Genomic DNA, 25,805 nt, shown 5'->3' with positions numbered 1-25,805 from the left:
TATATCAAGAATAGCAACGACCCTTAAGCTCAGGTCAACTACTAGGTCATCATACCTAAGGGTCGTATCATTCTGTCGAAGAGTCGTACCGTCGTGCCCTTAGGGATTAAGCATACGTCGTATGAGGAGGAGAGAGAGAGTGCGAAAGGGGTAGGAGCACCGTGGTGGTGGGGTGATCTCTGGGAGGGAGAGGACAGCATGAAGCAATGCTAACCCAATATGGCGAGTGTGTGTGTGTGTGTGTGTGTGTGTGTGTGTGTGTGTGTGTGTGTGTGTGTGTGTGTGGTATGTGTGTGTGTGTGGTATGTGTGTGTGTGTGAGTGTGTGTGCCACTCCAGCTTCACTCCAGACATTATACTCCTCCTTTACATCCCTCACTCCCTCCACCGTCACTGCCATGCTCCGTTCCCTCCTACTTGTGATTCAGGGAAGCTCTCACCCGCTCTTGAAATTCGGCATCAGTAGCATACATGTTGGCAAAATGATACATGGTCAGCGTCCAAGAGGATGTCACCTGGAGAGATCCTTACGATAAGGACTATTTTCAATTCAGGTGTAGTCGGGTCTCAGGACGAGGAATTCTTTCGTTGGGCTTCACAGTTTTGTTTAACTTTCGTCAAGATGGCGGTGACGTCGTGGATCGTGGAGTGTGTGAGGCCAGGATGTTGGTGCACGCCAGCGTTACGGTTTAACGTAGGAAGATAAGACAGACAGAGGGTTCACTATGAAGCTTAACGTGCACGAGTTAAGATACTGAAGCAAAAGCAAACGTATACAACATCATCCATATGGTCGTCCATCATCTGGGTTTTGATAGATTTCCCTCAACAAACGCGTGGAATGGGCTATACAAATACTATTATCTACTCCTGCATGTACCAGATATTTACATGTAATTACCTACCATGATAATGTGGTGCCTCGAGAATAAGTTTTAATATGTTTCTGAGGCTTGATGTTCACCCAGACCATTAGAATATGTGGCTATTACTTGACACAGCTCAAACCTAGATGGCAGCACATGATTTCTCGAGATTTCTTGCTGAGTACACAACAGATCCTTTCAGAATTTGTACCAACTGGAGAGATATACTTAAAGAAAGCAATATCGCTCCAAGATCCACTCAGCCGGGAGGACATCAAAATTCCACAGCTACAGTGATCAGGACCATTAGCAACGGATACCGATGCTCGTGTCGAAAGCTCTAATATACATTATGGATGTGACCAGGACTTGGGCAGAGTGAGGAAGGGGAAGGTGCAGCACAAGGTGACAGACGGATTGTCTTAACATATCGCACCCACCCACCAGCCCGCAGGCAAGACATAAAAAAAGAATTTTATGCAGAGACCTTGATAACACAGAGCAGTTATCTCGCACATGTCATCTCTCTCATCACTGCCCAAACTTCGGAGCCTTCTGCGAATGAGACTCACAATATCCAAGAGACCGGCCATCTTTAGTAATGGCGAAGCTCTCTACGTAAAATCATGAAAATATCCACCAAAATCTTTTGTAGGAATGGCAGAACCATCGACGTAAGACATTACACCCAACACACTCTTCTGAAAGGACAAACTATATCTTTTATATCATCATCCTCCCATGTGAAAAGAACAGGAATGGATCCACGTCCGTCGAAATTCCTAAAGGTCCAAAAAGAAGCCATAAGCTAGAGACGAGAGCTCTCTGGCTGGAAGACCATGTTGGCTACAGTGCAAACAAGTACTTCTGGTGATGGCTGCAGACACAAACGCGCTTTGGTTATAATGATCTTACGTGGGTGGGTTTCTATTAGATTACTGAGGAGTATAAGAAGAAATCTTCTTTCACTTTTCTGTACAAATATTGATAATAATAACAATAATAATCATATGTGTTATGTAGTAATACAATACTCTAGCACGAACTAACCACGCTCACTATGCTAATGTTTCCATAACTATAAAGTGATTACCAGCAACATAAGGAGCAGATATACGTCACTCTCAACTATTTTTTCTACTTGCCTTTGTGTAAAATTTTGTTTATGCTCATATTTCAATGGCATCCCCATGATATAAAAACATTTTGATCAAATTTTGCATAACATGAAGCAAGACAGGGGCGACGCCAGTGCCTTCACATCATGTATGTACGTAAGATCTGGTCTCACAACACATTTTTCTTTTGTTCCGTTTTGTCTTTCATCCATGTAATTCTGAAAGATGAGGTAACTGAGTTTTCACATTCCCCTCAATTTCCAAATATTCTACATAAAAAGGTAGATCACTTGCGATCACTTCATAATGCATCGGTAATACCATCAACGCCACCAGTGTCATCAATATCATCAGTTCATCACTATCATCAGCCTTATCCATATCATCATCGTCTTCCTCGTCATCACCAGTGTCCACGTCACCATCATTGTTCTTGTCATCGTTGTCATCATTAATGTCATGACCTCATCACCCGCCGCATCATCATCATCATGACCTCATCACCCGCCGCATCATCATCATCCTCATCATGACCTCATCACCCGCCGCATCATCATCATCATCATCATGACCTCATCACCCGCCGCATCATCATCATCATCATCATCATGACCTCATCACCCGCCGCATCATCATCATCATCATCATGACCTCATCACCCGCCGCATCATCCTCATCATGACGTCATCACCCGCCGCATCATCATCATCATCATCATGACCTCATCACCCGCCACATCATCATCATCATCATCATGACGTCATCACCCGCCGCATCATCATCATCCTCATCATGACGTCATCACCCGCCACATCATCATCATCATCATCATGACGTCATCACCCGCCGCATCATCATCATCCTCATCATGACGTCATCACCCGCCGCATCATCATCATCATCATCATGACCTCATCACCCGCCGCATCATCATCATCATCCTCATGACCTCATCACCCGCCGCATCATCATCATCCTCATCATGACGTCATCACCCGCCGCATCATCATCATCATCATCATCATGACGTCATCACCCGCCGCATCATCATCATCCTCATCATGACGTCATCACCCGCCGCATCATCATCATCATCATCATCATGACGTCATCACCCGCCGCATCATCATCATCCTCATCATGACGTCATCACCCGCCGCATCATCATCATCATCATCATCATGACCTCATCACCCGCCGCATCATCATCATCCTCATCATGACGTCATCACCCGCCGCATCATCATCATCATCATCATCATGACGTCATCACCCGCCGCATCATCATCATCCTCATCATGACGTCATCACCCGCCGCATCATCATCATCATCATCATCATGACGTCATCACCCGCCGCATCATCATCATCCTCATCATGACGTCATCACCCGCCGCATCATCATCATCATCATCATCATGACCTCATCACCCGCCGCATCATCATCATCCTCATCATGACGTCATCACCCGCCGCATCATCATCATCATCATCATCATGACGTCATCACCCGCCGCATCATCATCATCATCATCATCATCATCATGATCCCTGATTTCGTCAATGTCATTCTCGTCATTAAAGTCGTTAATTTTATCCTCTCAAAAAATCCATATTCTCTCTCTCTCTCTCTCTCTCTCTCTCTCTCTCTCTCTCTCTCTCTCTCTCTCTCTCTCAGATAGATTAGAGAATGTGTGGAGGGGCGACGGATGGCCCAAATCCAAATAACAATAAAAGAAAAATTACAACGTAAAACAAGGGAAACTGAGCGTGCATCCAGCATACCTTCCCTCACATTGTTCAATGAATAAAAGACATATATTACATAGTAAACACAAACTGAATGACTCAGATATGACTGGTGATGCTCTTCAAGGAATTCTGAATAAAGTTCAAGATACACAAATAAATAATGAATTACAGTTTATTGGATTTCAGCAATTATTCGGCTGAAAATGCACAACTGAGGTTTGACAGATATTACAGACCTCGGTGTTCATGATGGTCGCCCGTTAACTCATTATAAAAGCTTAGTTAACTAGTAACTTTCCCAGTCTCCCCCCATGACTGACGCTGCCTCATTGTCCATCAATACCCAGTCTGGTGCATGTCCTTCACTGCCTCGACCATATCACTTTCACCATTCCCTGGAGATCGTCCATCACCTTGTTGCCCATCTCCCCCAACCCATAGCTTCCCATTCATCTCGTCCCTCCACCTCAAGTTCACCATACTTCTCCAATCAATCACGACTTTCAACTCGTCCCTCCACCTCCTCCTCTGGTTCTACTCTTCACCAAACCCTTCACCTCTTACCATGTCCTTCACCTTCCCTTCACTATACCACCTCAGGTACCTCTCCCCTTTACCATATCCTCCCAGTTCCCCCTTCAACCAGTCTCTCTTCCCCAGTTTGTCACCGCCCTCCTTCCTAAACCCCCCTTCAACTCCCCCAAGGCCAGCTTGCCCCAGCTCTCCAAACCTGCCTAAGATGGTAGTGGTGACGGGGCGTTATGGTCAGCAGTGGTTGTCTCAGGTGCCCATAAAAACCAGGGGGGAGCCATCTTGGCAACATTCTGGGTGTAGTGTTCAACATTCCGAGAGCCGTGTTGTGTAAATCCCGCAGTCATTGTATCCCGCCAGCCACAATGGGAGCCATGAATGCTGATAAACCACGTCACCCGCCGCCTGTGTTGTCTTTAATACTCCATCCGTCACTGTCACCCCAACAGTAGCTGCTGGTGGAGTGGTGGCCGAGGTGGAGCTGATGTTGTTGGTGGTGGTGATGCTGGTGCTGGAAGTCTACCAGGGGAGAGTAACGGAGATGACGGTTGTGATATTGTTGGTGCTGGTGGTGGTACTGTGGCATATGTTGGTGGAGTTCGTGGAAACAGTGCTGATGGGGGGGAGACAGAGGCTGTGGCAGCAATGTTGGAGACAATGGCGAGCTTGTCTTGAAGTTGAGGGCTCCGCTGTGGTGTGTTGTGGTGGCGGTGGTGGAGGAGCTGGTGGCGCTCTTGGTGGTAGTGAAAGTAATGGTGACGCACATGGTACTTGCGTTCTCCGCTTGCTGTCGGTGTTGGTGTTTCTGATTTTACTGGTGTTGAAAGTTGTGTTGCTAGTAATAAAGGTATGACGGCTTGTGGTAGAGGTGGTAAAATAGGAACTTTTAGTGGTAATACATCAGCAACTTACTTCTTTCTCTGTTGCTGAGCTTCAAGTATTTCCCACTTCAGGCCCGTTCATACCAGTACATCTAAACGACACGATAAGCAAGGATCCTTCCTGCTCCTTTCCTTGCCTTCTAAGTTTTTTGACGTACTACAAACCAGATAAAAGCAACACACGTGACACTACTCCACATTGTTTCTCCTCCTCTCCTTCCTGTACCTTCTGTTCTATGCTTTGGTTCTAGCCTGTGCTCTGAAACCCTGACCTGACAATTGACCTGCCTTTACCTGTTCTTTAGTGTATGTTTTGTACCCTCCGACCTATCCTGGTGTAAGATAACAATCATCCTAGCCTGCACTCTACGCCTGCCATTAATGTTAGGTGGTATCGCTATAACAATGCTTATCTTACTTCAGTAGATTATCTGTGGGTTTACTCACTCCAGCACGTTGAATCGGCACCACTTTTACTACAGCACATTTTTGAAGAAAATTACCTTTAATTCCTTACTTTTTTCCGGACATTTTCAAACTTGCAGCTAAGAGAGCAGATTGTTGTCATGTAGATACAATCCAGCTCAGTCGCAGAGTTGGACACGAAGTCCGGGAAAAAATTAAAAGTAAAGAAGGAAAATATTTCTTAAATAAGGAAACATTCCGACTTTGTTATCAGCAGCAGCACGAGACATGCTCTGTGACATACCACAATGTGCTCTGTGCCTCACCTTTCCCGTACGCCGTGTTCTGTCACATCCAGTACTCGACGACCCATTATGCCCGGTACTTTGTGATCTGCCGAGCTTGCAATCAACGTACCGTAGCTTGTGTCCGCTGATCTGTATTGTGTAACACCGGCCGGCATCTGTACCTTCAGTCAATCTATGACCTCGCCTGGGTTACATTCGGAGATCCATTTAAAGCCTCCCTTGATCTGTACATTCTAAAATCTCACTGACTTGTACTCTACGATATCCTGTGACCTGTAACCTGTACTACGTGTGCTGTGAGTGACCCCTTATCCTCCGCCTTTTACCACGTGATGCGCCCAGATTATACGTCGACCTTCGTCATCAGACGTGGACTGTTCCCTTGAGAACGACAGTGCGGCCCATGGCTAGAACGGCCTGGACCTTGGATATGATAGCCTGGCCTTTCACCTGACTTTAAAGGTAAGATATGAAAAAAAAATATACTGAAGAATCGTATCATTTAGTTCAAGGATCGTACAGTTATATTCAAAGATGAGCATAATGGTTGTCTCTCAAGGGTCAACCATTATGCTCAAAGGTCATATCATCAAGCTCAAAGGAAGAACCCTCATGCCCAAGGGTCACACAGTCAAAGGTCGCAACGTCGTTTTCAAGAGCTTAATTCTGTACTGTCACTTGGTCCGTCTGGTTCTATGTGATCTATTGTAAACAGAAAAAAATACCATCTATTCTCCTGTAACTTGCTTACCTAGTGTCATCGTCGTGCCCTGCATACCATGAACTCCTCTCCTTGCCTATCATGACTTGCTCCATGCCATTCTTATCAGAGGCAGTTCACAGCGACCTGTTGCGGAGGATCATATACACCACAAGCAGTGATGACTTCCGGCAGACGACGTGATCTTCCCAAAGTAATAATACCTTTGTCTGTTAACATCTTCCCAGTGTTATCCCCAGTGATTACTGACTTTCTTTTATGTTAAAGACTCCAGTGAAGAGTTAAAGTCCTCGCTGTAGTCAGGCCATAAAGGAAATACAAAAAAAGCTTAAGAGATAAACAACTTAAGAAGAAAAGAATGGTTATCGAATAATTTTGTAAGTGGAAAAGATACCCTGTGAAAAGGGTCAGGTCGCAACTCTGAGGAAAGACACGAGGAGGTGAAGAGTTTCTAAGTTTACTGGTAAAGAGAAAGAAACAGACATCACAACGCCCCACATGTGAGAGTCCACTGGCCACACGTTGTCATCATGTGACGCACTGGTCCGCCGAGTATTACGTGGCCTCGCTAATGGTGGGGTCTCACAAGCGGCCGTTTTGGGATCACATTTTGTCTCCTTAGCACGCAAACCTCATCTCTATTTTTTGTTTCTTTTCTAAGACAACTTCCTCGCAATCTCTCTCTGAACAATAACCACATTATCTCCCGAGGTGAGTGTCCCGTGATCGTCTACCGCAGTATTCCATCACATGGTTGCCACTAGGGTCTGACTTTTCGATGGCTCCTCACTTGTCGCCTCCCTGCCCATATACGACCTATCGCGGCCGCTCACACTACCCTGTCATTTGTATACGTTGTCAAGACCATACTAATCCAGACCCAACACAGTGCCATCTATCTTGTTTGTTGTTCCCATCTCCAAAGGCACCATTCTTCGTGTGGCCAGTTCTTAACAAAGGTCACGGTGTGACCTCACATCTTAACTCAGGTCAGGATGTGGCGTCACAAATTAACTCCAGTCACGATGCTGTGACCCACCCTGATTCAGATTATGAGGTTACATCACAGCCCAGCTCAGGTGACGGTGCTGTGACACATTCAACCACAGGAGGAGGTGTTGTGCTACAAACTCTTGCTCATTTCAAGTTGCCTCGTCTCAAGTTGAATTTAGTTGGCCACATTACACTGAGCATGTACCTTGCTAGTGAGAACCACACCATAACCTCTACCACAGTCATCACTGGCACAACAGCATTCATCATCACCACCACCAACACAAACTTTATCAGAGTCATAAACAATTATAGCAGTACTCATCACCACCACCAACATATCGTCTACCATAATCATCACCAGCACAATAGCATTCATCAACATCATTCATCATAACTTCATCCTGTATCATAGTTACCCACCATAACACCATCAAGAGCACATAATCCAGCGTCTCCATCATCATACTCAAGTTTTTATGGCCATAACAAGTGTCATCACCATCACTATGACCATGACCACCAATGTCACCACAAAACCACTAGGAAAATCATCATTGCCCCCATCTTCTGCTACAATACTACTGCTACCACTGTTACTACTAGGAAAACTATTGTTGCCACCATCTTCTACTCTCACTACTTCTACTACTACTACTACTACTACTACTACTACTACTACTACTACAACTATTACAACTATTACTGTTGTTATCATTTGTGCTACACTATGATGGAGCATGATGGGTCAGGGCAAAGGTCGGACAATTGTACCAATGCATTACACCATCATGCCACAGGGTCCTACTGTCGTGTTCAAGAGTCGTACCGTCGTACTAAGGAGGTCTTCCGGTCGTGCTCATGGGTCGCACAGTCGTGTTCAAGAATTGCATCGTCGGTGCTCAATCCGTTCACTCATCTTTCACTTAGTCTTAATCTCCTGGAGGATCTAATGGTTTACTCTCATTAATGGACCGATTTCGATAAACATAAGTGGGGTCCTGGGGCGCGTGGAGGAGCCAGCGGTGACAGGGCAAGATGGCGTCCAGATCCCGCCACAATGGCCGCGGTTGTGATGATATTCACACATATTAGTCCAAGGTGGTGGCCGCGCGTTGCCCCGACCACCTGTTGCATGTTGCATGCTGTCAGGCCTCAGCTCCGTTACTGCTGTTGCTGCTGTTGTTGATGCTGCTGCTGCTACTGTTACGGTTGCCTTTTCTGTTGCTGGTGACTGAAGTTACTGTTGTATGTGTTTTTTCTGTTACTGTTGCTCCTCATGGCTTTGTTGCATCAGCATCTGTTATTGTTACAGCTACTGTTGTCGTTCCCCGTAACTGTTCCTTTTCATGGACGCCTACTGCTGCTACTGTTGTCTTATATACTATCATGATGACCTTATATTTCACGTTAAACGATGTCAATTTGACGATACATTTCACGTCACGTGATGACAATATTGCGGTATATTCCACGTCATGTTGTGTCAGCATAACGTCACGTCTTACGTCATGTTACAGTGTAAACATTCCACGTCATGGGCTCCGTCATGGGCTGTCAACATAATGTAACGCAGGATGCTAGAGGGTGGAAATCCTCTCCATCAGATAAAACAATGTTGCAACGAAAGAAAAAATCATTCTGTTTTTGAGTTGCTCATTCATCCCAACAACCCCAATGAAAATTTTATTTGCCTATATCTAAGCAGCATAAACTACGCTGCAGACTGAGGTAGACAGAATGTAGAAAAATATAGGATATTCATATTTTTCCTCCATTGCAATGCAGGAAAGAAGCTTGGGGATGAAGAGAGGAAGACCCGTCGTTGTGAGGAAGATTGTGAGGGAGCAGATGATGTGATGATAAGAAAGATACCAAAGCATTTTTCAGTATTCCTCTTGTTTATCGAAGGACTAGATTGTAACTGGATCACAGCTGTGAAAGTCATACATAAATACGACGGTTTCACTCCTAACTTGGCAGTGGCTAATGGAGAAAGACATGTTCCTTGGCCTGGAACATCACCATGAAAATTTAGACTAAAATCTAAACATCGTCCACGCCTAAAGCAGTTAGGACCTACACCACAGATATCTACGTGAGAAACATAAAGACGCGCCGAACACTGTAGTGACGTTGGTAACGATATTCCTCCTTTCCTATCGGACGAGGGGGATACTGGGGTCTCTGGGCACATCTGGACCAACCGGTCACCCTCCTATGTTGATGAATCGTACCCACTGTACACCTTATGTTTGCTTACATCCACCCCCCTGCTACGTGCTCTTCACCACAGAGACGTCTCTTCTGTGTACTCTTAGAAAAAAAAGCCTTTAGAATTATCTAATTTGTAGCAACAACTTTTTCAGGCTCATATCAGTCTGGTGTGAGCTATAATACTTTACAGTAAGAAGTGCAGCTTAGATCCCCGGGACAATGTATTTGAGATGTAGTTCTTCCCATGATACATTAAACCTGCGAGAGCAAAACATTATTCAGGTAATTCACAATTACTTCTGTGGAATTTTTTTCATAAGCCTGTAATTCCCAGGTCAAGGGAAATATTATGATAATCCCCTGATGAAAAAACTGAGGTTCAAATAGATCGAGAGTCTATCCTACTTCACCAGTTCTTGTCTTCAGCATTTTGAAGTGCTGACGCCTCTATCCCTATGTGTGGAAGGTGAAAGGATCTGACAATCTTCAGAACTGTGTAACTAATGTCTACACATTGATGACAATGATAGTCGCTCTCTGTTTCCAAAGATTTATATTTCTTATAACACGATTATGAGCATAGATCTGCTGATGATATATGCAGCTGTTTAACGTATAGCAACTGGAGTAAACGGGGTCGGCGAGTTGGTTGACCCCTTCTTGACAGACTCAACGCTGAGTTTTTTGCGTTCCTATCCTCACGTGTACAGCCAGGAAGATCCTCAGGATTCTTATTCGTGGACATAAAACTCCAGTGGTGACGGTTATCACACTATTTTCACCACGAAGATTTCATTGTTCGGTAAACAAGAGAATTTCGAAAGAGTGACACACTTGAATTTTGTTATGCAGATGAAGTTCAACTCCTGCGGACCCTGCCGCAGCTGGCCCCGTCTCCTGTGTGTTTATGGTTATGGCTCAGGTGTGTGCGACATTCTTGGTCTGTACCGGATACAGACCGAGACAATGTGTTCCATGTGGAAGGATGAGACACAATGAAACCATAACCTTACCAAACTACTGAACAATGGGAAGCCATAACCTTACTTAAGCACTCGGCAATGGAAAGTAAAGTTACCTAATCAAAAAAAAAGAAAAATCTAAGCTTGTTTCTATGTCTCTAACCCTCTTGTATGTTCACGCCTTGACAGCTCAAAGTCTACGACTCACCCTTGCTCTTTCCAGTTCAAACACGTATATCCTATTTGTAAGTCTCTCTTTATCCATCTTTTCCACATGTCCAAACCATTTCAGTACCTTCAGTTAAGCTATCTTGATCATAATCAGCTGCTTATTAACCACACTTCTATCTTTCTCCGTTATTCCTTGCATGATCAACCCTCCTCACACCATTAATTCTAACGTGTTCACTCGTCAAGTTCTTTTGCACTTAGGGCCCCAAACTCAAAACCATATAGCATCGTCGGGATTATGATAACATCAACATAATACCATTAAACTAAAAAATCCAGAAGGCTATATGATAAAAATGAGAGGAAAAATGACGGTAGGAAGCTACTGATGGTGGACAGGTGAGTAAGGGGCTGATGAGAGTGTGGTCAGGAGTAAGTCTTATGATACTCAAGAACTATGTTAAAGACCTGTAATGCTCTGATGATGAAGTTAACGCTATGAAAATATACGTAAAAGTGTATGAGTAACACATAAGTTATGAACATATTCAGCAGTTAACTATTTAACATCTTGATGGCAGATGCTAACCAACTGAGCACGACAACACGACCCCTGAGTTCCAGTGTACGACCTTTTGAGCTTGACGATACGACCCTTGAGCACGACGTCACGACTCTTGGGCACGATGTTACGACCTATGGGTATAATGTCCAGACTTTTCATCTGATGAATCATACAGAAGGGTCTGGCTGTCGTACTCAAGAATAAGTCAGTCTTCCCTCATTGCACGTCTACCATTTCTCATACTTCACTTCATGCGTGGCCAAAATAAACCAGCCGAAGAATTTTAAGTTATCAATAAATAATTCGTTCTGCCTGATCTGCCCCCAGAAGCCATTGCTCAACATGTCAAGTCTCGTTAGATCAAAACTGTATGTAAATGTCTCATAGTGAATACCAGATACAGTAGACCTTAAGATCCCAAACCTGACAGCAAGATATTAGCCCTTGTCACAGGTGATCATAAGAATGAAATTCCTTTTCTCAGAATCTATTCGGTTAAGTTATTCTTTGTTTATAAGGATAAGAGTTATAACGAACTTATTCCTGTCATGACGACCTTATCCGGAGGTATCTGGAATGTCAAAATTCCTGTGGCTTCTGATAAAAAGACCAAGGGACTCCGTTTAGTGTGGGGTGGCGACGTGCCGTCACTGGGCTGGAGCAGGGCATATAAAGCCGTCGAGATAAAACCATGGCGTCGTCTGCAGGGCTTGATTGTGGAGTCAATAACATGAGGGCAATATAAGGTAAAGAAAACGACATCTCAGATATCACAGAACTTACGTGTGCCGGGCGATAGATCATCACTCGATTTTTTTCCGATGCTTCTCAAGGTTCTGTTTACTCTTGTGTTTCGACAGGAATATATATATATATATATATATATATATATATATATATATATATATATATATATATATATATATATATATATATATATTTCTTTTTTCTAAATCATTTCTTACATTTTTCATATGTATATATATGTATATGTGTGTGTATGTGTGTGTGTATGTATATATATATATATATATATATATATTATCCCTGGGGATAGGGGTGAAAGAATACTTCCCATGCATTCCTCACGTGTCGTAGAAGGCGACTAGAGGGGACGGCAGCGGGGGGCCAGAAATCCTCCCCTCCTTGTATTTTTAACTTTCTAAAAAATGGGAAACAGAAGGAGTCACGCGGGAAGTGCTCATCCTCCTCGTAGACTCAGACTGGGGTGTCTAAATGTGTGTGGATGTAACCAATATGTGAAAAAAGGAGAGATAGGTAGTATGTTTGAGGAAAGGAACCTGGATGTTTTGGCTCTGAGTGAAACGAAGCTTAAGGGTAAAGGGGAAGAGTGGTTTGGGAATGTCTTGGGAGTAAAGTCAGGGGTTAGTGAGAGGACAAGAGCAAGGGAAGGAGTAGCAATACTCCTGAAACAGGAGTTGTTGGAGTATGTGATAGAATGTAAGAAAGTAAATTCTCGATTAATATGGGTAAAACTGAAAGTTGATGGAGAGAGATGGGTGATTATTGGTGCATATGCACCTGGGCATAAGAAGAAAGATAATGAGAGGCAAGTGTTTTGGGAGCAGCTGAATGAGTGTGTTAGTGGTTTTGATGCACGCGACCGGGTTATAGTGATGGGTGATTTGAATGCAAAGGTGAGTAATGTGGCAGTTGAGGGAATAATTGGTATACATGGGGTGTTCAGTGTTGTAAATGGAAATGGTGAAGAGCTTGTAGATGTATGTGCTGAAAAAGGACTGGTGATTGGGAATACCTGGTTTAAAAAGCGAGATATACATAAGTATACGTATGTAAGTAGGAGAGATGGCCAGAGAGCGTTATTGGATTACGTGTTAATTGACAGGCGCGCGAAAGAGAGACTTTTGGATGTAAATGTGCTGAGAGGTGCAACTGGAGGGATGTCTGATCATTATCTTGTGGAGGCTAAGGTGAAGAGTTGTATGGGTTTTCAGAAAAGAAGAGTGAATGTTGGGGTGAAGAGGGTGGTGAGAGTAAGTGAGCTTGGGAAGGAGACTTGTGTGAGAAAGTACCAGGAGAGACTGAGTACAGAATGGAAAAAGGTGAGAACAATGGAAGTAAGGGGAGTGGGGGAGGAATGGGATGTATTTAGGGAATCAGTGATGGATTGCGCAAAAGATGCTTGTGGCATGAGAAGCGTGGGAGGTGGGTTGATTAGAAAGGGTAGTGAGTGGTGGGATGAAGAAGTAAGATTATTAGTGAAAGAGAAGAGAGAGGCATTTGGAAGATTTTTGCAGGGAAAAAATGCAATTGAGTGGGAGATGTATAAAAGAAAGAGACAGGAGGTCAAGAGAAAGGTGCAAGAGGTGAAAAAGAGGGCAAATGAGAGTTGGGGTGAGAGAGTATCATTAAACTTTAGGGAGAATAAAAAGATGTTCTGGAAGGAGGTAAATAAAGTGCATAAGACAAGGGAGCAAATGGGAACTTCAGTGAAGGGCGCAAATGGGGAGGTGATAACAAGTAGTGGTGATGTGAGGAGATGGAGTGAGTATTTTGAAGGATTGTTGAATGTGTTTGATGATAGAGTGGCAGATATAGGGTGTCTTGGTCGAGGTGGTGTGCAAAGTGAGAGGGTTAGGGAAAATGATTTGGTAAACAGAGAAGAGGTAGTAAAAGCTTTGCGGAAGATGAAAGCCGGCAAGGCTGCAGGTTTGGATGGTATTGCAGTGGAATTTATTAAAAAAGGGGGTGACTGTATTGTTGACTGGTTGGTAAGGTTATTTAATGTATGTATGACTCATGGTGAGGTGCCTGAGGATTGGCGGAATGCGTGCATAGTGCCATTGTACAAAGGCAAAGGGGATAAGAGTGAGTGCTCAAATTACAGAGGTATAAGTTTGTTGAGTATTCCTGGTAAATTATATGGGAGGGTATTGATTGAGAGGGTGAAGGCATGTACAGAGCATCAGATTGGGGAAGAGTAGTGTGGTTTCAGAAGTGGTAGAGGATGTGTGGATCAGGTGTTTGCTTTGAAGAATGTATGTGAGAAATACTTAGAAAAGCAAATGGATTTGTATGTAGCATTTATGGATCTGGAGAAGGCATATGATAGAGTTGATAGAGATGCTCTATGGAAGGTATTAAGAATATATGGTGTGGGAGGCAAGTTGTTAGAAGCAGTGAAAAGTTTTTATCGAGGATGTAAGGCATGTGTACGTGTAGGAAGAGAGGAAAGTGATTGGTTCTCAGTGAATGTAGGTTTGCGGCAGGGGTGTGTGATGTCTCCATGGTTGTTTAATTTGTTTATGGATGGGGTTGTTAGGGAGGTGAATGCAAGAGTTTTGGAAAGAGGGGCAAGTATGAAGTCTGTTGTGGATGAGAGAGCTTGGGAAGTGAGTCAGTTGTTGTTCGCTGATGATACAGCGCTGGTGACTGATTGATGTGAGAAACTGCAAAAGCTGGTGACTGAGTTTGGTAACGTGTGTGAAAGAAGAAAGTTAAGAGTAAATGTGAATAAGAGCAAGGTTATTAGGTGCAGTAGGGTTGAGGGTCAAGTCAACTGGGAGGTAAATTTGAATGGAGAAAAACTGGAGGAAGTAAAGTGTTTTAGATATCTGGGAGTGGATCTGGCAGCGGATGGAACCATGGAAGCGGAAGTGAATCATAGGGTAGGGGAGGGGGCGAAAATCCTGGGAGCATTGAAGAATGTGTGGAAGTCGAGAACATTATCTCGGAAAGCAAAAATGGGTATGTTTGAAGGAATAGTGGTTCCAACAATGTTGTATGGTTGCGAGGCGTGGGCTATGGATAGAGTTGTGCGCAGGAGGGTGGATGTGCTGGAAATGAGATGTTTGAGGACAATGTGTGGTGTGAGGTGGTTTGATCGAGTAAGTAATGTAAGGGTAAGAGAGATGTGTGGAAATAAAAAGAGCGTGGTTGAGAGAGCAAAAGAGGGTGTTTTGAAATGGTTTGGGCACATGGAGAGAATGAGTGAGGAAAGATTGACCAAGAGGATATATGTGTCGGAGGTAGAGGGAACGAGGAGAAGTGGGAGACCAAATTGGAGGTGGAAAGATGGAGTGAAAAAGATTTTGAGTGATCGGAGCCTGAACATGCAGGAGGGTGAAAGGCGGGCAAGGAATAGAGTGAATTGGAGCGATGTGGTATACCGGGGTTGACGTGCTGTCAGTGGATTGAATCAAGGCATGTGAAGCGTCTGGGGTAAACCATGGAAAGCTGTGTAGGTATGTATATTTGCGTGTGTGGACGTATGTATATACATGTGTATGGGAGTGGGTTGGGCCATTTCTTTCGTCTGTTTCCTTGCGCTACCTCGCAAACGCGGGAGACAGCGACAAAGCAAAATATATATATATATATATATATATATATATATATATATATATATATACATATATATATATATATATATACATGTCATGGAAGGCCGATTGATAGGGAGTCAATGAGCAGTCTCATCGTACACCAGATAAGAATTCAGACCATTCAGCCGATTAACTACATAAATGCAATTCATGAATTCCCCTCGTCTCTGTTAATCACCTCCTGCCTCTTCCTCCTCGTCCTCCTGATTCTCCTCCTCCTTCTTCTCTTTCTCCCACTCTTCCTCCTCCTAAAATAGCTGAAGGATTATCACCAGCCCTAAGTCCTTCAATAAGGGGTCCTCCAACTGATTCTGGAGCCGACGGTTGTATCAGTGAGCGCGACTGTACGGCCTGGGGTATGTTGACCTGGCCCTGGGCCAGATCCTCACACGTCAGGTTAAACGCCACACCATCATACCCAAAGGTTGTGACATCATAAATACCCAAGGGTCGTACCATCATATGTATCCAAGGGTCGTACCATCACACCCAAGCATCAATCCGTCGTGCTCGAGGATCGTACCGTCGTGCTCGTGGATCGTATCGTTGCACCCAAGGATCGTACCGTCGTGCGCGAGGATCGTACCGCACGTGAATATTGCACATTGTCACAATCTATAAACATGCCTGAATATCAAGACACCTTTCAGAAAAATACTTTCTACAAAGTTTTAAGTTAGATCCGTATTGTCTCTTAAAACTGTAACTATATGATCCTTAATCATCCCAGCAAGACTGTCCACTGCTAACGAGGTATCATCACCTACTCTAGGATGAAATTATCAAAAATATGACCATTGTTAACTCTACGATATTCTTAGGCAACAGAATAATGAACAATTACGAATAAGACTCTACTCCCGCTGTATATAATCCCAGGCCTGAAAAATGCACGTCAGATGAATCAAAAGTCCCTCCACACAAGGAGACAGTTGGCGTAGGTTAGGTTAGATGATAATCGAAGTACATATATAATGACTTGACTGATCTATAACCTGACGTACACATACTTTACGACAAAAAAAAAAAAAAGTTTATGGAAAGATTTATGATAATAGATTCACGAAATATTCCCAGACATACATCTATTCATCAATGCAAAAAAGATAAAAGGTACATCAAAAGATGGAAATAAAGGATGGTTAGCTAACAGAGGAAGAGGAGGAAAAGCAAATAGCGTCCAAGTAAAAAGAAAAAAATGACGATGTGTGACAGCTGTTGGCTGTATGGCTTCCTTACTGTGAAATGCCTTCGACATCCGACGACATATTGAATTACGGATAAAAAAGAATTAATCTGTCTGGGTTTGGGACGACTGTGGGTCTTTCTGGCTTATAGGGCTCTCACGCTGTGACTCGCCTACTGTTTATACTGACATATTTCTGTCAAGCTCTGTCAGTTTTAGTCAGAATCTCAGATACTGAATATCGCAAATGATAATTTCGCGTACAGTCTCGACTGATGACCGATGCAAATCATACATGTCTCAGGTTCTGTCTGTCTGTCTGTCCGTCTCAGACGCCCTGTGTCACAGATATCATCTGCTGAAGATGATATGATGAGGTTCTGTCTCTGTCGTCATCCCTCTGAAACACTATTTCTTCAGATGCCAACCCAAATACTGTTAGTCTTAGATTCTCTCTGTTTGCCTCAGGGTCCATTGTTTGCCTTAGATACTGTCTTACATACTGTTTATCTGAGATAATGTTTGCCCGTGGTTCTGCTACTTTCAAATAACAGACGACAAAAACAGTCAGTTTATAAAGAAATTAGTGTCAAAAAATGCAATAAACATTTCAAATCATGTTTTGCCATTTCTTTCATCACATATCAACGTACATGATGTACCTATAGGTCTAAAAGAGGTTCTCCAAATAGACTCTGTGAAGAGTTTACGTAACCTTAGTGTGTGTAGATGGGTACACTGGGTTACTGAATATAGTCAATTACTGGGTGTAGATAAACATGATGAGGTGCATATGGTTATAGCTGGAAATGTGTGAAAAGATGTTTATATGAGTGAAAACGAAAGTGATCGCATGTGGAGCCATTACAGTTTGGGTATAGTGAAGGAGAACGTAGATAAAAGTGTGCAAGATAGTGACAAGAACAAGCAGTATAGAGGTCGAGTGCAGCAGGTAGACACACCAGCAGTGGTGCTGGTGGTGCTGGTGGTGGTGGAGCGGCTACAGGATTACGGAACATAAGCCACCGCTCCAAAATTTCAAAAGTTTTCTGGTGAAAAAAAAAAATGGTTGGAAAAAATATAGTGGGCTAAAAGTTCCAGTAGAAGTAAGTTGGTGGCGACCTGGGGAAGAAACATTAGCAGTCGACCTCCTCGTGGGCCATACTTCCTCAGTCTACCTCTTCCTGTCTACCTCTTCCTATCTACCTCTTCCTGTCTTCCTACCTACTCCTAGAACAATATATCTCAGCTGACCTCAAACCCTACTTTTCAGTTAACCCTGACTTGCCTTCATCTATCCATATTCTCCCTCATCTGCCTTCACCGTCAACCCCTTATCAATCTAATCACTTCTTCCCTGACTTGGGCTACCTTTCCTTCTTCCGTCTTCTGCCTCCTTGGTCGTATTTCTCTGTTCATTTCTCCTGCTCTCTCTCTCTCTCTCTCTCTCTCTCTCTCTCTCTCTCTCTCTCTCTCTCTCTCTCTCTCTCTCTCTCCAGACTGTCCTTAAATCCCTCCCAAACGTTACATCCTATCCACGACGTCGCGACAAGCCCCACCGTTCCCTTGACCTATTCCCCTCCTGCCCGTAGTACATCATCTATCCTCAAACACCTACCCTTCACATGTAGTATCTCTTCCCGTCTCCCACCCCCTAATTACTTTGGCACTCCACCACTCCAATAATTTCTCATTAACTCATCACACATCACACTCTCCCAGACATCCCCCACACACTAACACCGTATGTGACATCTCATTCTACCCACCCCACACCCTCACACCATTCTCTTAACTGGTTGTTTCGGGCAAGAACATTGAAATGGAAGTGGGGTGAACAAGGAAAGTTAGCTAAAGAGACGATAGTTGTAACGTGAAAATGATGGCGTATGTTTGATAAAATGTGTGAGTGATTTGTTCACGATGTTCTCATTTACATACACAGGTACACTTCGTGTGTGTATGTGTGTGTGTGTGTGTGTGTGTGTGTGTGTGTGTGTGTGTGTGTGTGTGTAGGTTTATACTGCCCGTGGTTGTAGTAATGCTGTGTGTTGGTTCAGACAAAAGCAGCTAAGCTAGTCTAAGAAATGTTCCTTGTGTGTTGTGATGGATGAGTGGCGTTTGCCTCAGGGCTTCCCGACCTACCTCCCACACACCACACTCGCCTTCTCCCTACACACCACAATCTTCTTCCACATACCACACTGATTTTATTCCTTCACACCACCACCTTCCTCCTTACACCACCTGACCTCCCTACACATCACTCATTTCAAAGAAACCAATTTCGTCATACGTTAGGTTTAAAGGTACAAAAGGGATCGCTTCAGCTTGCAAGTTTCAGAGCACTTTAGAACCAGTAAGGGTGTTGGATGAGTGTGCCCCTGACATGCTGACCAACACTGTTTGACACTTTCTTGAATGAAGGTGGAAGAGCTGGCTATGTATGTCATACATGACGAAGGTGGTGGAGGCATCCATGGCACCAGTATGTCTCAATAGCTGACTTATCACAACAAAAAGTGATTCAGTAGGGGGTCCACAAAGCACAGAAACATCCGTATCATGGCACTATCACTGCTAATTCGAGATCAGGTCTCAGCTCCATGCACTGTCCCAGACTAGTGCGTAGTACTACTGACCACGTAGAGAGTGTGCTTAACGACTCTGAAACCATATGTATAGAGCTACCACTTTACTTCTTTTCTAGGAAGTTTCTTGTTTGATTTCGTCGTATACAGTCTAGTTATTCTTTCGTTGGATCTTTCGAAAATCGGTTCAGTGTTGGCATTATCAAGCTGGTCTCGAAACTTGAAAGTTGTGATGAAGTCACACTTTACTCTTGTCTCTTCCAAGGCAGACATGTTGATGTCCTCTAACCCCTCAGTTCTCTTAATTCTGGAACTATCTTTGTTGCCTTCCTCAGGACCTAATCTATCAATTCTTTGTGAGTCTTCAAATGTGGTGACCAAACTCGAGAAACAATTCTTAGTTTCATTCAAAATCTACGATACTTACGGTTTGCCGAATATCTCATTTAATCCATGTACTTAAATGCAATTCAAAAGTTACCTGAGACAGTTTCAGGCTTGTCACATAAGCTCATGCAACAATACTATACAACGTCATCCTAGACTTCCAGATCTCAGGTTTCGTGAACGCTGTAACCATTTCACTGTCACTGACGTAACCTAAGAACGTCCTATTCCTTTAGTGGGTTATTTATTAACCGCATTACCTGCATCTGAATCAACTCTGTACTCCCAAGGTTACTGAGTATCTGTATGTCTTGCCACACTAAACATTTGGGCTGGAAGTTACAGTCAGTAAATTATTTTTTTACGCTACAATATCCTCTTTCCTACGTACCACCAGGCTCCTCTCACACAACACCAACTTCATCTATGGTCAATGTATATCATCTTAACATGGCATACTTATAAGGAATGATAAGAAGACAGATGACTGTAAGCTCTGATGGTGCCTAAACGCCTCCCTCAGGGAGCAATCACCTGATCAATACGAGTCCAAAGCAGCGTTAACATGATCAACAGAAGAGTTTTCCTAAGCAACCAATCGATAGAATTGCTTCACGTCACATCCTAGCTTTTTCTGTTCGTAGGTTGGACAATAAAGAAGTTACTCAAATCAACTATCAGTAATAAAACACCCAAGTTTTGACCTCCAGAGTAAGACCCTCGAGCAAAATGTTGCGACCCTTGGTTATGATGGTGTGATGTTTGACCTGAATGGTAAGGTGCCTCCTAATTATGATGGTGTGACCTTTGATGTGAGCAGTAAGGGTCAGGTGAATCCTAAGCCTTCATTCCCAAGGGCCGGACCGCCTTGCTCTGGTGGTTATAAATGAATGGTTTATAAAGAGGCAACACAACATTCACATACCACGCTTCCTCTGGACGCCTCATCACGAAAAAAGTGAAGTACTTACACTTTATATAAAAAATTATATCTGTAAATGACTAGATTTTACTTACATTTTTTCAGCGGCTCCTCCACTAACCAGATATGACTCACTTCAGTCAGCATAGGCTTGCACAACAGCCTAGGGGGAACTCTGCCATCACAAGCCTTCCAAGTGATCTAGAAAAAAAAAGAAGGTAAGTTAAACTATGGGACGCTACCTTATGCTCGTCAGACTTCGAGTCGCCTAACATTAAAATGTATTTCAAAAGCGACGAACATTCGTGGAAACGTCCGAAGTGCTGCTACAACTACAGTGAGCGTACGTAGACTGGGAGTTTTTAACCCGGATTATAGTGAGTGGGGCTTCCCGCCGGGTCTTTAGCAGGCCATGACCCCTCCACTGTGACCAAGAGGGGCCAGCTAGGCGAGGCAGGTGTGCCGGGAAGGGAACTCGTGGAAAGGAACAGGAAGGTGATGAGGTAGACGGCAGCAGTAGCATGTGGAGGGAGAGAGAGAGAGGTCGTGGGTGACCAGGAAGGGGGTCATTTATGACAGACAGACACGGAGGAAGAAGGCACGAGGAAGTGCTGTAAAGTCGTGTGATACAAATACATAATATTTACACACATAAAGAACACTAGGGACGGCAAACAAAAGCATGAAACACACAACGCAGTTAATGTTTGATGGCAAACAAAACCCTTAAAAACACATAACAGGCAATGCGTGATGACAAACAAAAGCATGCAACACACAGAGTAGTCAATGTGTGATGACAAACAAAAGCATCAAACACAGAAAACAGTCAATACTTAATGACAAACACTTCCAGAAATATAACAACTGTTCCTGATGTAAATTCCTCATTACCTTTGCATGTAAATTGAATGATAAAAGATACAGGTCTCATGAATATTCAATGAATATACAATGACAGTGTAAAGGGTTTAATTACGATGCCGTTCCAGTGTCTGCTAGTAATGATGGTTATGTCTGACACTACCACCGTGTACGGCTTCAGCCACATGACCAGCACGGCAAAGACTTGTACAGAACAACCTCACACACACACACACACACACACAAAAAAAAAAAAAAGGTATAAATACAACGATGAAAATACAGACACGCAACTTCATACGGCAAAGACTTACATTGTTAACATGGACGGTAGAGGGAGTATGAGTGTGTAATGTATTTGAACACAGACATGTATCACTTATGTGTGATGTTCACAATATATACAGAATATAATATAAGGTAGGCAAATACAGCTTACAAAGACGAAGAAGCTCCTAAAAAAGAAAGATGAACACATAAAACTGGATAAGTGATAATTCAAGCAAATCAAACGCATAGATATAGACATAAAAAATAAGAACACATTCTCGTAACCCACTATACACATTATTATCAAACACACACACACACACACACACACACACACACACACACACACACACACACACACACACATAAAAAGACTGTAACAAGAAGCAAGGTTACCTCAGCGCTCACTACATTAGAGAGCAAGAGTCCTTAATACTTACGAGTATGTAAGGCGAGACTTGCCACAATACAGGCTAGCACGTAGAGCTCACCGCAAGAAAAGTTTAGTTAAGAATAAAGAACTATGTGAACCGCATGACGTCGAGTGTTATGTGCAAGATGGGAGCGGTGCGTTAGTGAAGTGAATGTCAGCAACCCACATGTGGTCGAGGAAGAGAGACAACACACCGACCCAGACCACCAGGCCCAGGACCTCAACATCTTCCTACCTATCCTAACCTACCCACGATATTATACCATAAAGCAGAGCTGGCACGCAGCGCTGACGTTATGAGGGAGAGAGAGAGAGAGAGAGAGAGAGAGAGAGAGAGAGAGAGAGAGAGAGAGAGAGAGAGAACGTAGAGCAACACTGCCATCCTCCACACACGCAAAACGAGATGTATAAATACACATACGCTGCAGTGTCCATTAACAGCTCTGACGACCATAAAGACACACATCTACGCATGACAATTCATGGAAATTTGATTGTAAAAGATAATGATGAATTCTCTGGACTAGTGTGATAAATGGGTATGGTCATGTTGTATTAACAGCAACCCAGATGTATAAGAAGAGACGGGAAACATGAAGAAAATACGAGAGAGACTTGTATGACGGCTTAAATTTGCATATTGCAATACCAATGACGGAAACATTATAAAGATTATGCTCAAAAATTTATGATGGAAATGTTGAAATGGAAGTCCCTAAGTTTCAGGAAAAAATTTTATTTGATGTTGCAACTACTGAGAAAATTGTATCATTCATTTTCTAACAATAAGTAATACTGTAACCTACATGTGCTGACTACAGGAAAATTTCCAGTAATGAAAATGATGATAATAATAATAATATTATCTATGATAATAATAATAATAATAATAATAATAATAATAATAATAATAATAATAATAATGATAATAATAATAATAATAATAATTATAATCATAATAACACCAATAATAATAATAATAATAATAATAATAATAATAATAATAATATTAATAATAACAATGATAATAATGATAATAATAATGATGATAATAACAGTTTATGAATTAACTGAATCCAAAGGGTGAAATTATAGAGAGAAAATATGTGCAATAGAAATGCTGAGACAATAAAGAGAAGGTTTAAGTCAGGAAGTGTAACATTATAATATACTGTTGTGGGAATAACACATAGTGAGGGTTTAAACGTCTCGAAATTACTGGTCACTTTTGATGATATGGACACCATGACATGACTACATCTCGGAGTCATACCAAAATATACTCTTACGTTTTTAAGTTACTTTCTTAATCTTGTGGTAAACAGTCTGATATATTACTACAAAGTTTTAACCACCAAAATCATAACTCTTAGCGTTCTTATGATCAACTCGCCACCTTTAGAGATAAAACTCCCTCTCCTTCTCCGTGAACGCTCGGCCATTCCGAAATGAACTCTCGCCATCCGTTCTCCTCGGTTTATGATAGATAAAAAGAAAAACGGCAGATGAAGGAGAGGTTGGAGAAATCTTCCAGACTTTCTGCTATGTATTCCTAAAGTCCATATTTCTTGCTTTGATTTATAGATAGCGTTAAGCTTTGTCTGTTTCTTGATTCCCTGCAGTGTGTGTGCGTGTGTGTGTGTGCATGCATGAATGTCTGTGAATATGTGCTTCTGTATATGTGTGTATATATGTTTGCTAGTTCATATATATATATATATATATATATATATATATATATATATATATATATATATATATATATATATATATATATATATGTTTTTTTTTTTTTTTTTTTTTTTTTTGCTTTGTCGCTGTCTCCCGCGTTTGCGAGGTAGCGCAAGGAAACAGACGAAAGAAATGGCCCAACCCACCCCCATACACATGTATATACATACGTCCACACACGCAAATATACATACCTACACAGCTTTCCATGGTTTACCCCAGACGCTTCACATGCCCTGATTCAATCCACCGGCAGCACGTCAACCCCGGTATACCACATCGCTCCAATTCACTCTATTCCTTGCCCTCCTTTCACCCTCCTGCATGTTCAGGCCCCGATCACACAAAATCTTCTTCACTCCATCTTTCCACCTCCAATTTGGTCTCCCTCTTCTCCTCATTCCCTCCACCTCCGACACGTATATCCTCTTGGTCAATCTTTCCTCACTCATTCTCTCCATGTGCCCAAACCATTTCAAAACACCCTCTTCTGCTCTCTCAACCACGCTCTTTTTATTTCCACACATCTCTCTTACCCTTACGTTACTTACTCGATCAAACCACCTCACACCACACATTGTCCTCAAACATCTCATTTCCAGCACATCCATCCTCCTGCGCACCACTCTATCCATAGCCCACGCCTCGCAACCATACAACATTGTTGGAACCACTATTCCTTCAAACTAACCCATTTTTGCTTTCCGAGATAATGTTCTCGACTTCCACACATTCTTCAAGGCTCCCAGAATTTTCGCCCCCTCCCCCACCCTATGATCCACTTCCGCTTCCATGGTTCCATCCGCTGCCAGATCCACTCCCAGATATCTAAAACACTTCACTTCCTCCAGTTTTTCTCCATTCAAACTGACCTCCCAATCTTCATGTACCTGCATTCCTTTGCCAATGAATTACCCTCCATATATCAGACCACAAAATCTCTATGTATATGACCTCGTAGGATCTACATGATATATGCATCTAGCAGAAGTATAATATACAGCACTTATACATAATTCTGGACAAATATATGTTTGTACGGGTGGGTTTCTTAAATTCAAAAACTACTCTGAGATCGGATCACGTCCGGCGTTTGAGCACGACAGTGCGACCCATTGATATGATAACTTGAATTTCACCTGACCCTTGAGCGTCAAGTAAGCGGCCTGGTCATCTTTCTAAGGGATCGTTCCTCCTACTCAAGCAGTTTGGTATCATCTACACCTCACAGTATATAGCAGAAGACACACGGATACACACATGTATATCAATCCACCGTAACGACTACATCTTACTGTAATACGTGTTATTTTCTGTCCTCCGTGCGCCACCTGCCTACCCTATCTGAAATACATCACGGCATCAACCTGACACTCTACCCTCTACGTCAAGATTGGCTCCAGACACTGTAGTAGTCTATATTATCCGTATCGGCGAACACGAGACGTGACCTCGTATCATACCAAGTCTCTGTTCACGACCATTAACCCGTGTTGTACTGGGGACGTATCATCAATTTAGTAAGAAGAAGAGGCTGAGCAACGACGCTGAATATCCACTAGCTT

At 42.9% G+C, this 25,805-nt stretch overlaps 1 long non-coding RNA gene across 1 annotated transcript in view; it reads right to left on the bottom strand.

Annotated features, from left to right (window-relative positions):
- The window catches only part of LOC139757104 (uncharacterized), a 324,993-nt gene that overhangs the window by 168,957 nt on the left and 130,231 nt on the right, over positions 1 to 25,805 (bottom strand). The window contains exon 8 of the long non-coding RNA XR_011714503.1: positions 21,038 to 21,143. This is a non-coding gene — a long non-coding RNA (uncharacterized lncRNA). The remainder of the gene's footprint in view (positions 1 to 21,037; positions 21,144 to 25,805) is intronic.

Source organism: Panulirus ornatus, chromosome 24, assembly GCF_036320965.1.
Source record: "Panulirus ornatus isolate Po-2019 chromosome 24, ASM3632096v1, whole genome shotgun sequence".
In the NCBI taxonomy this organism is placed as follows: Eukaryota; Metazoa; Arthropoda; class Malacostraca; order Decapoda; family Palinuridae; genus Panulirus; species Panulirus ornatus.
The sequence above is the reverse complement of the archived record's forward strand: the minus strand, read 5'-3'. Positions and strand labels throughout refer to the sequence as shown.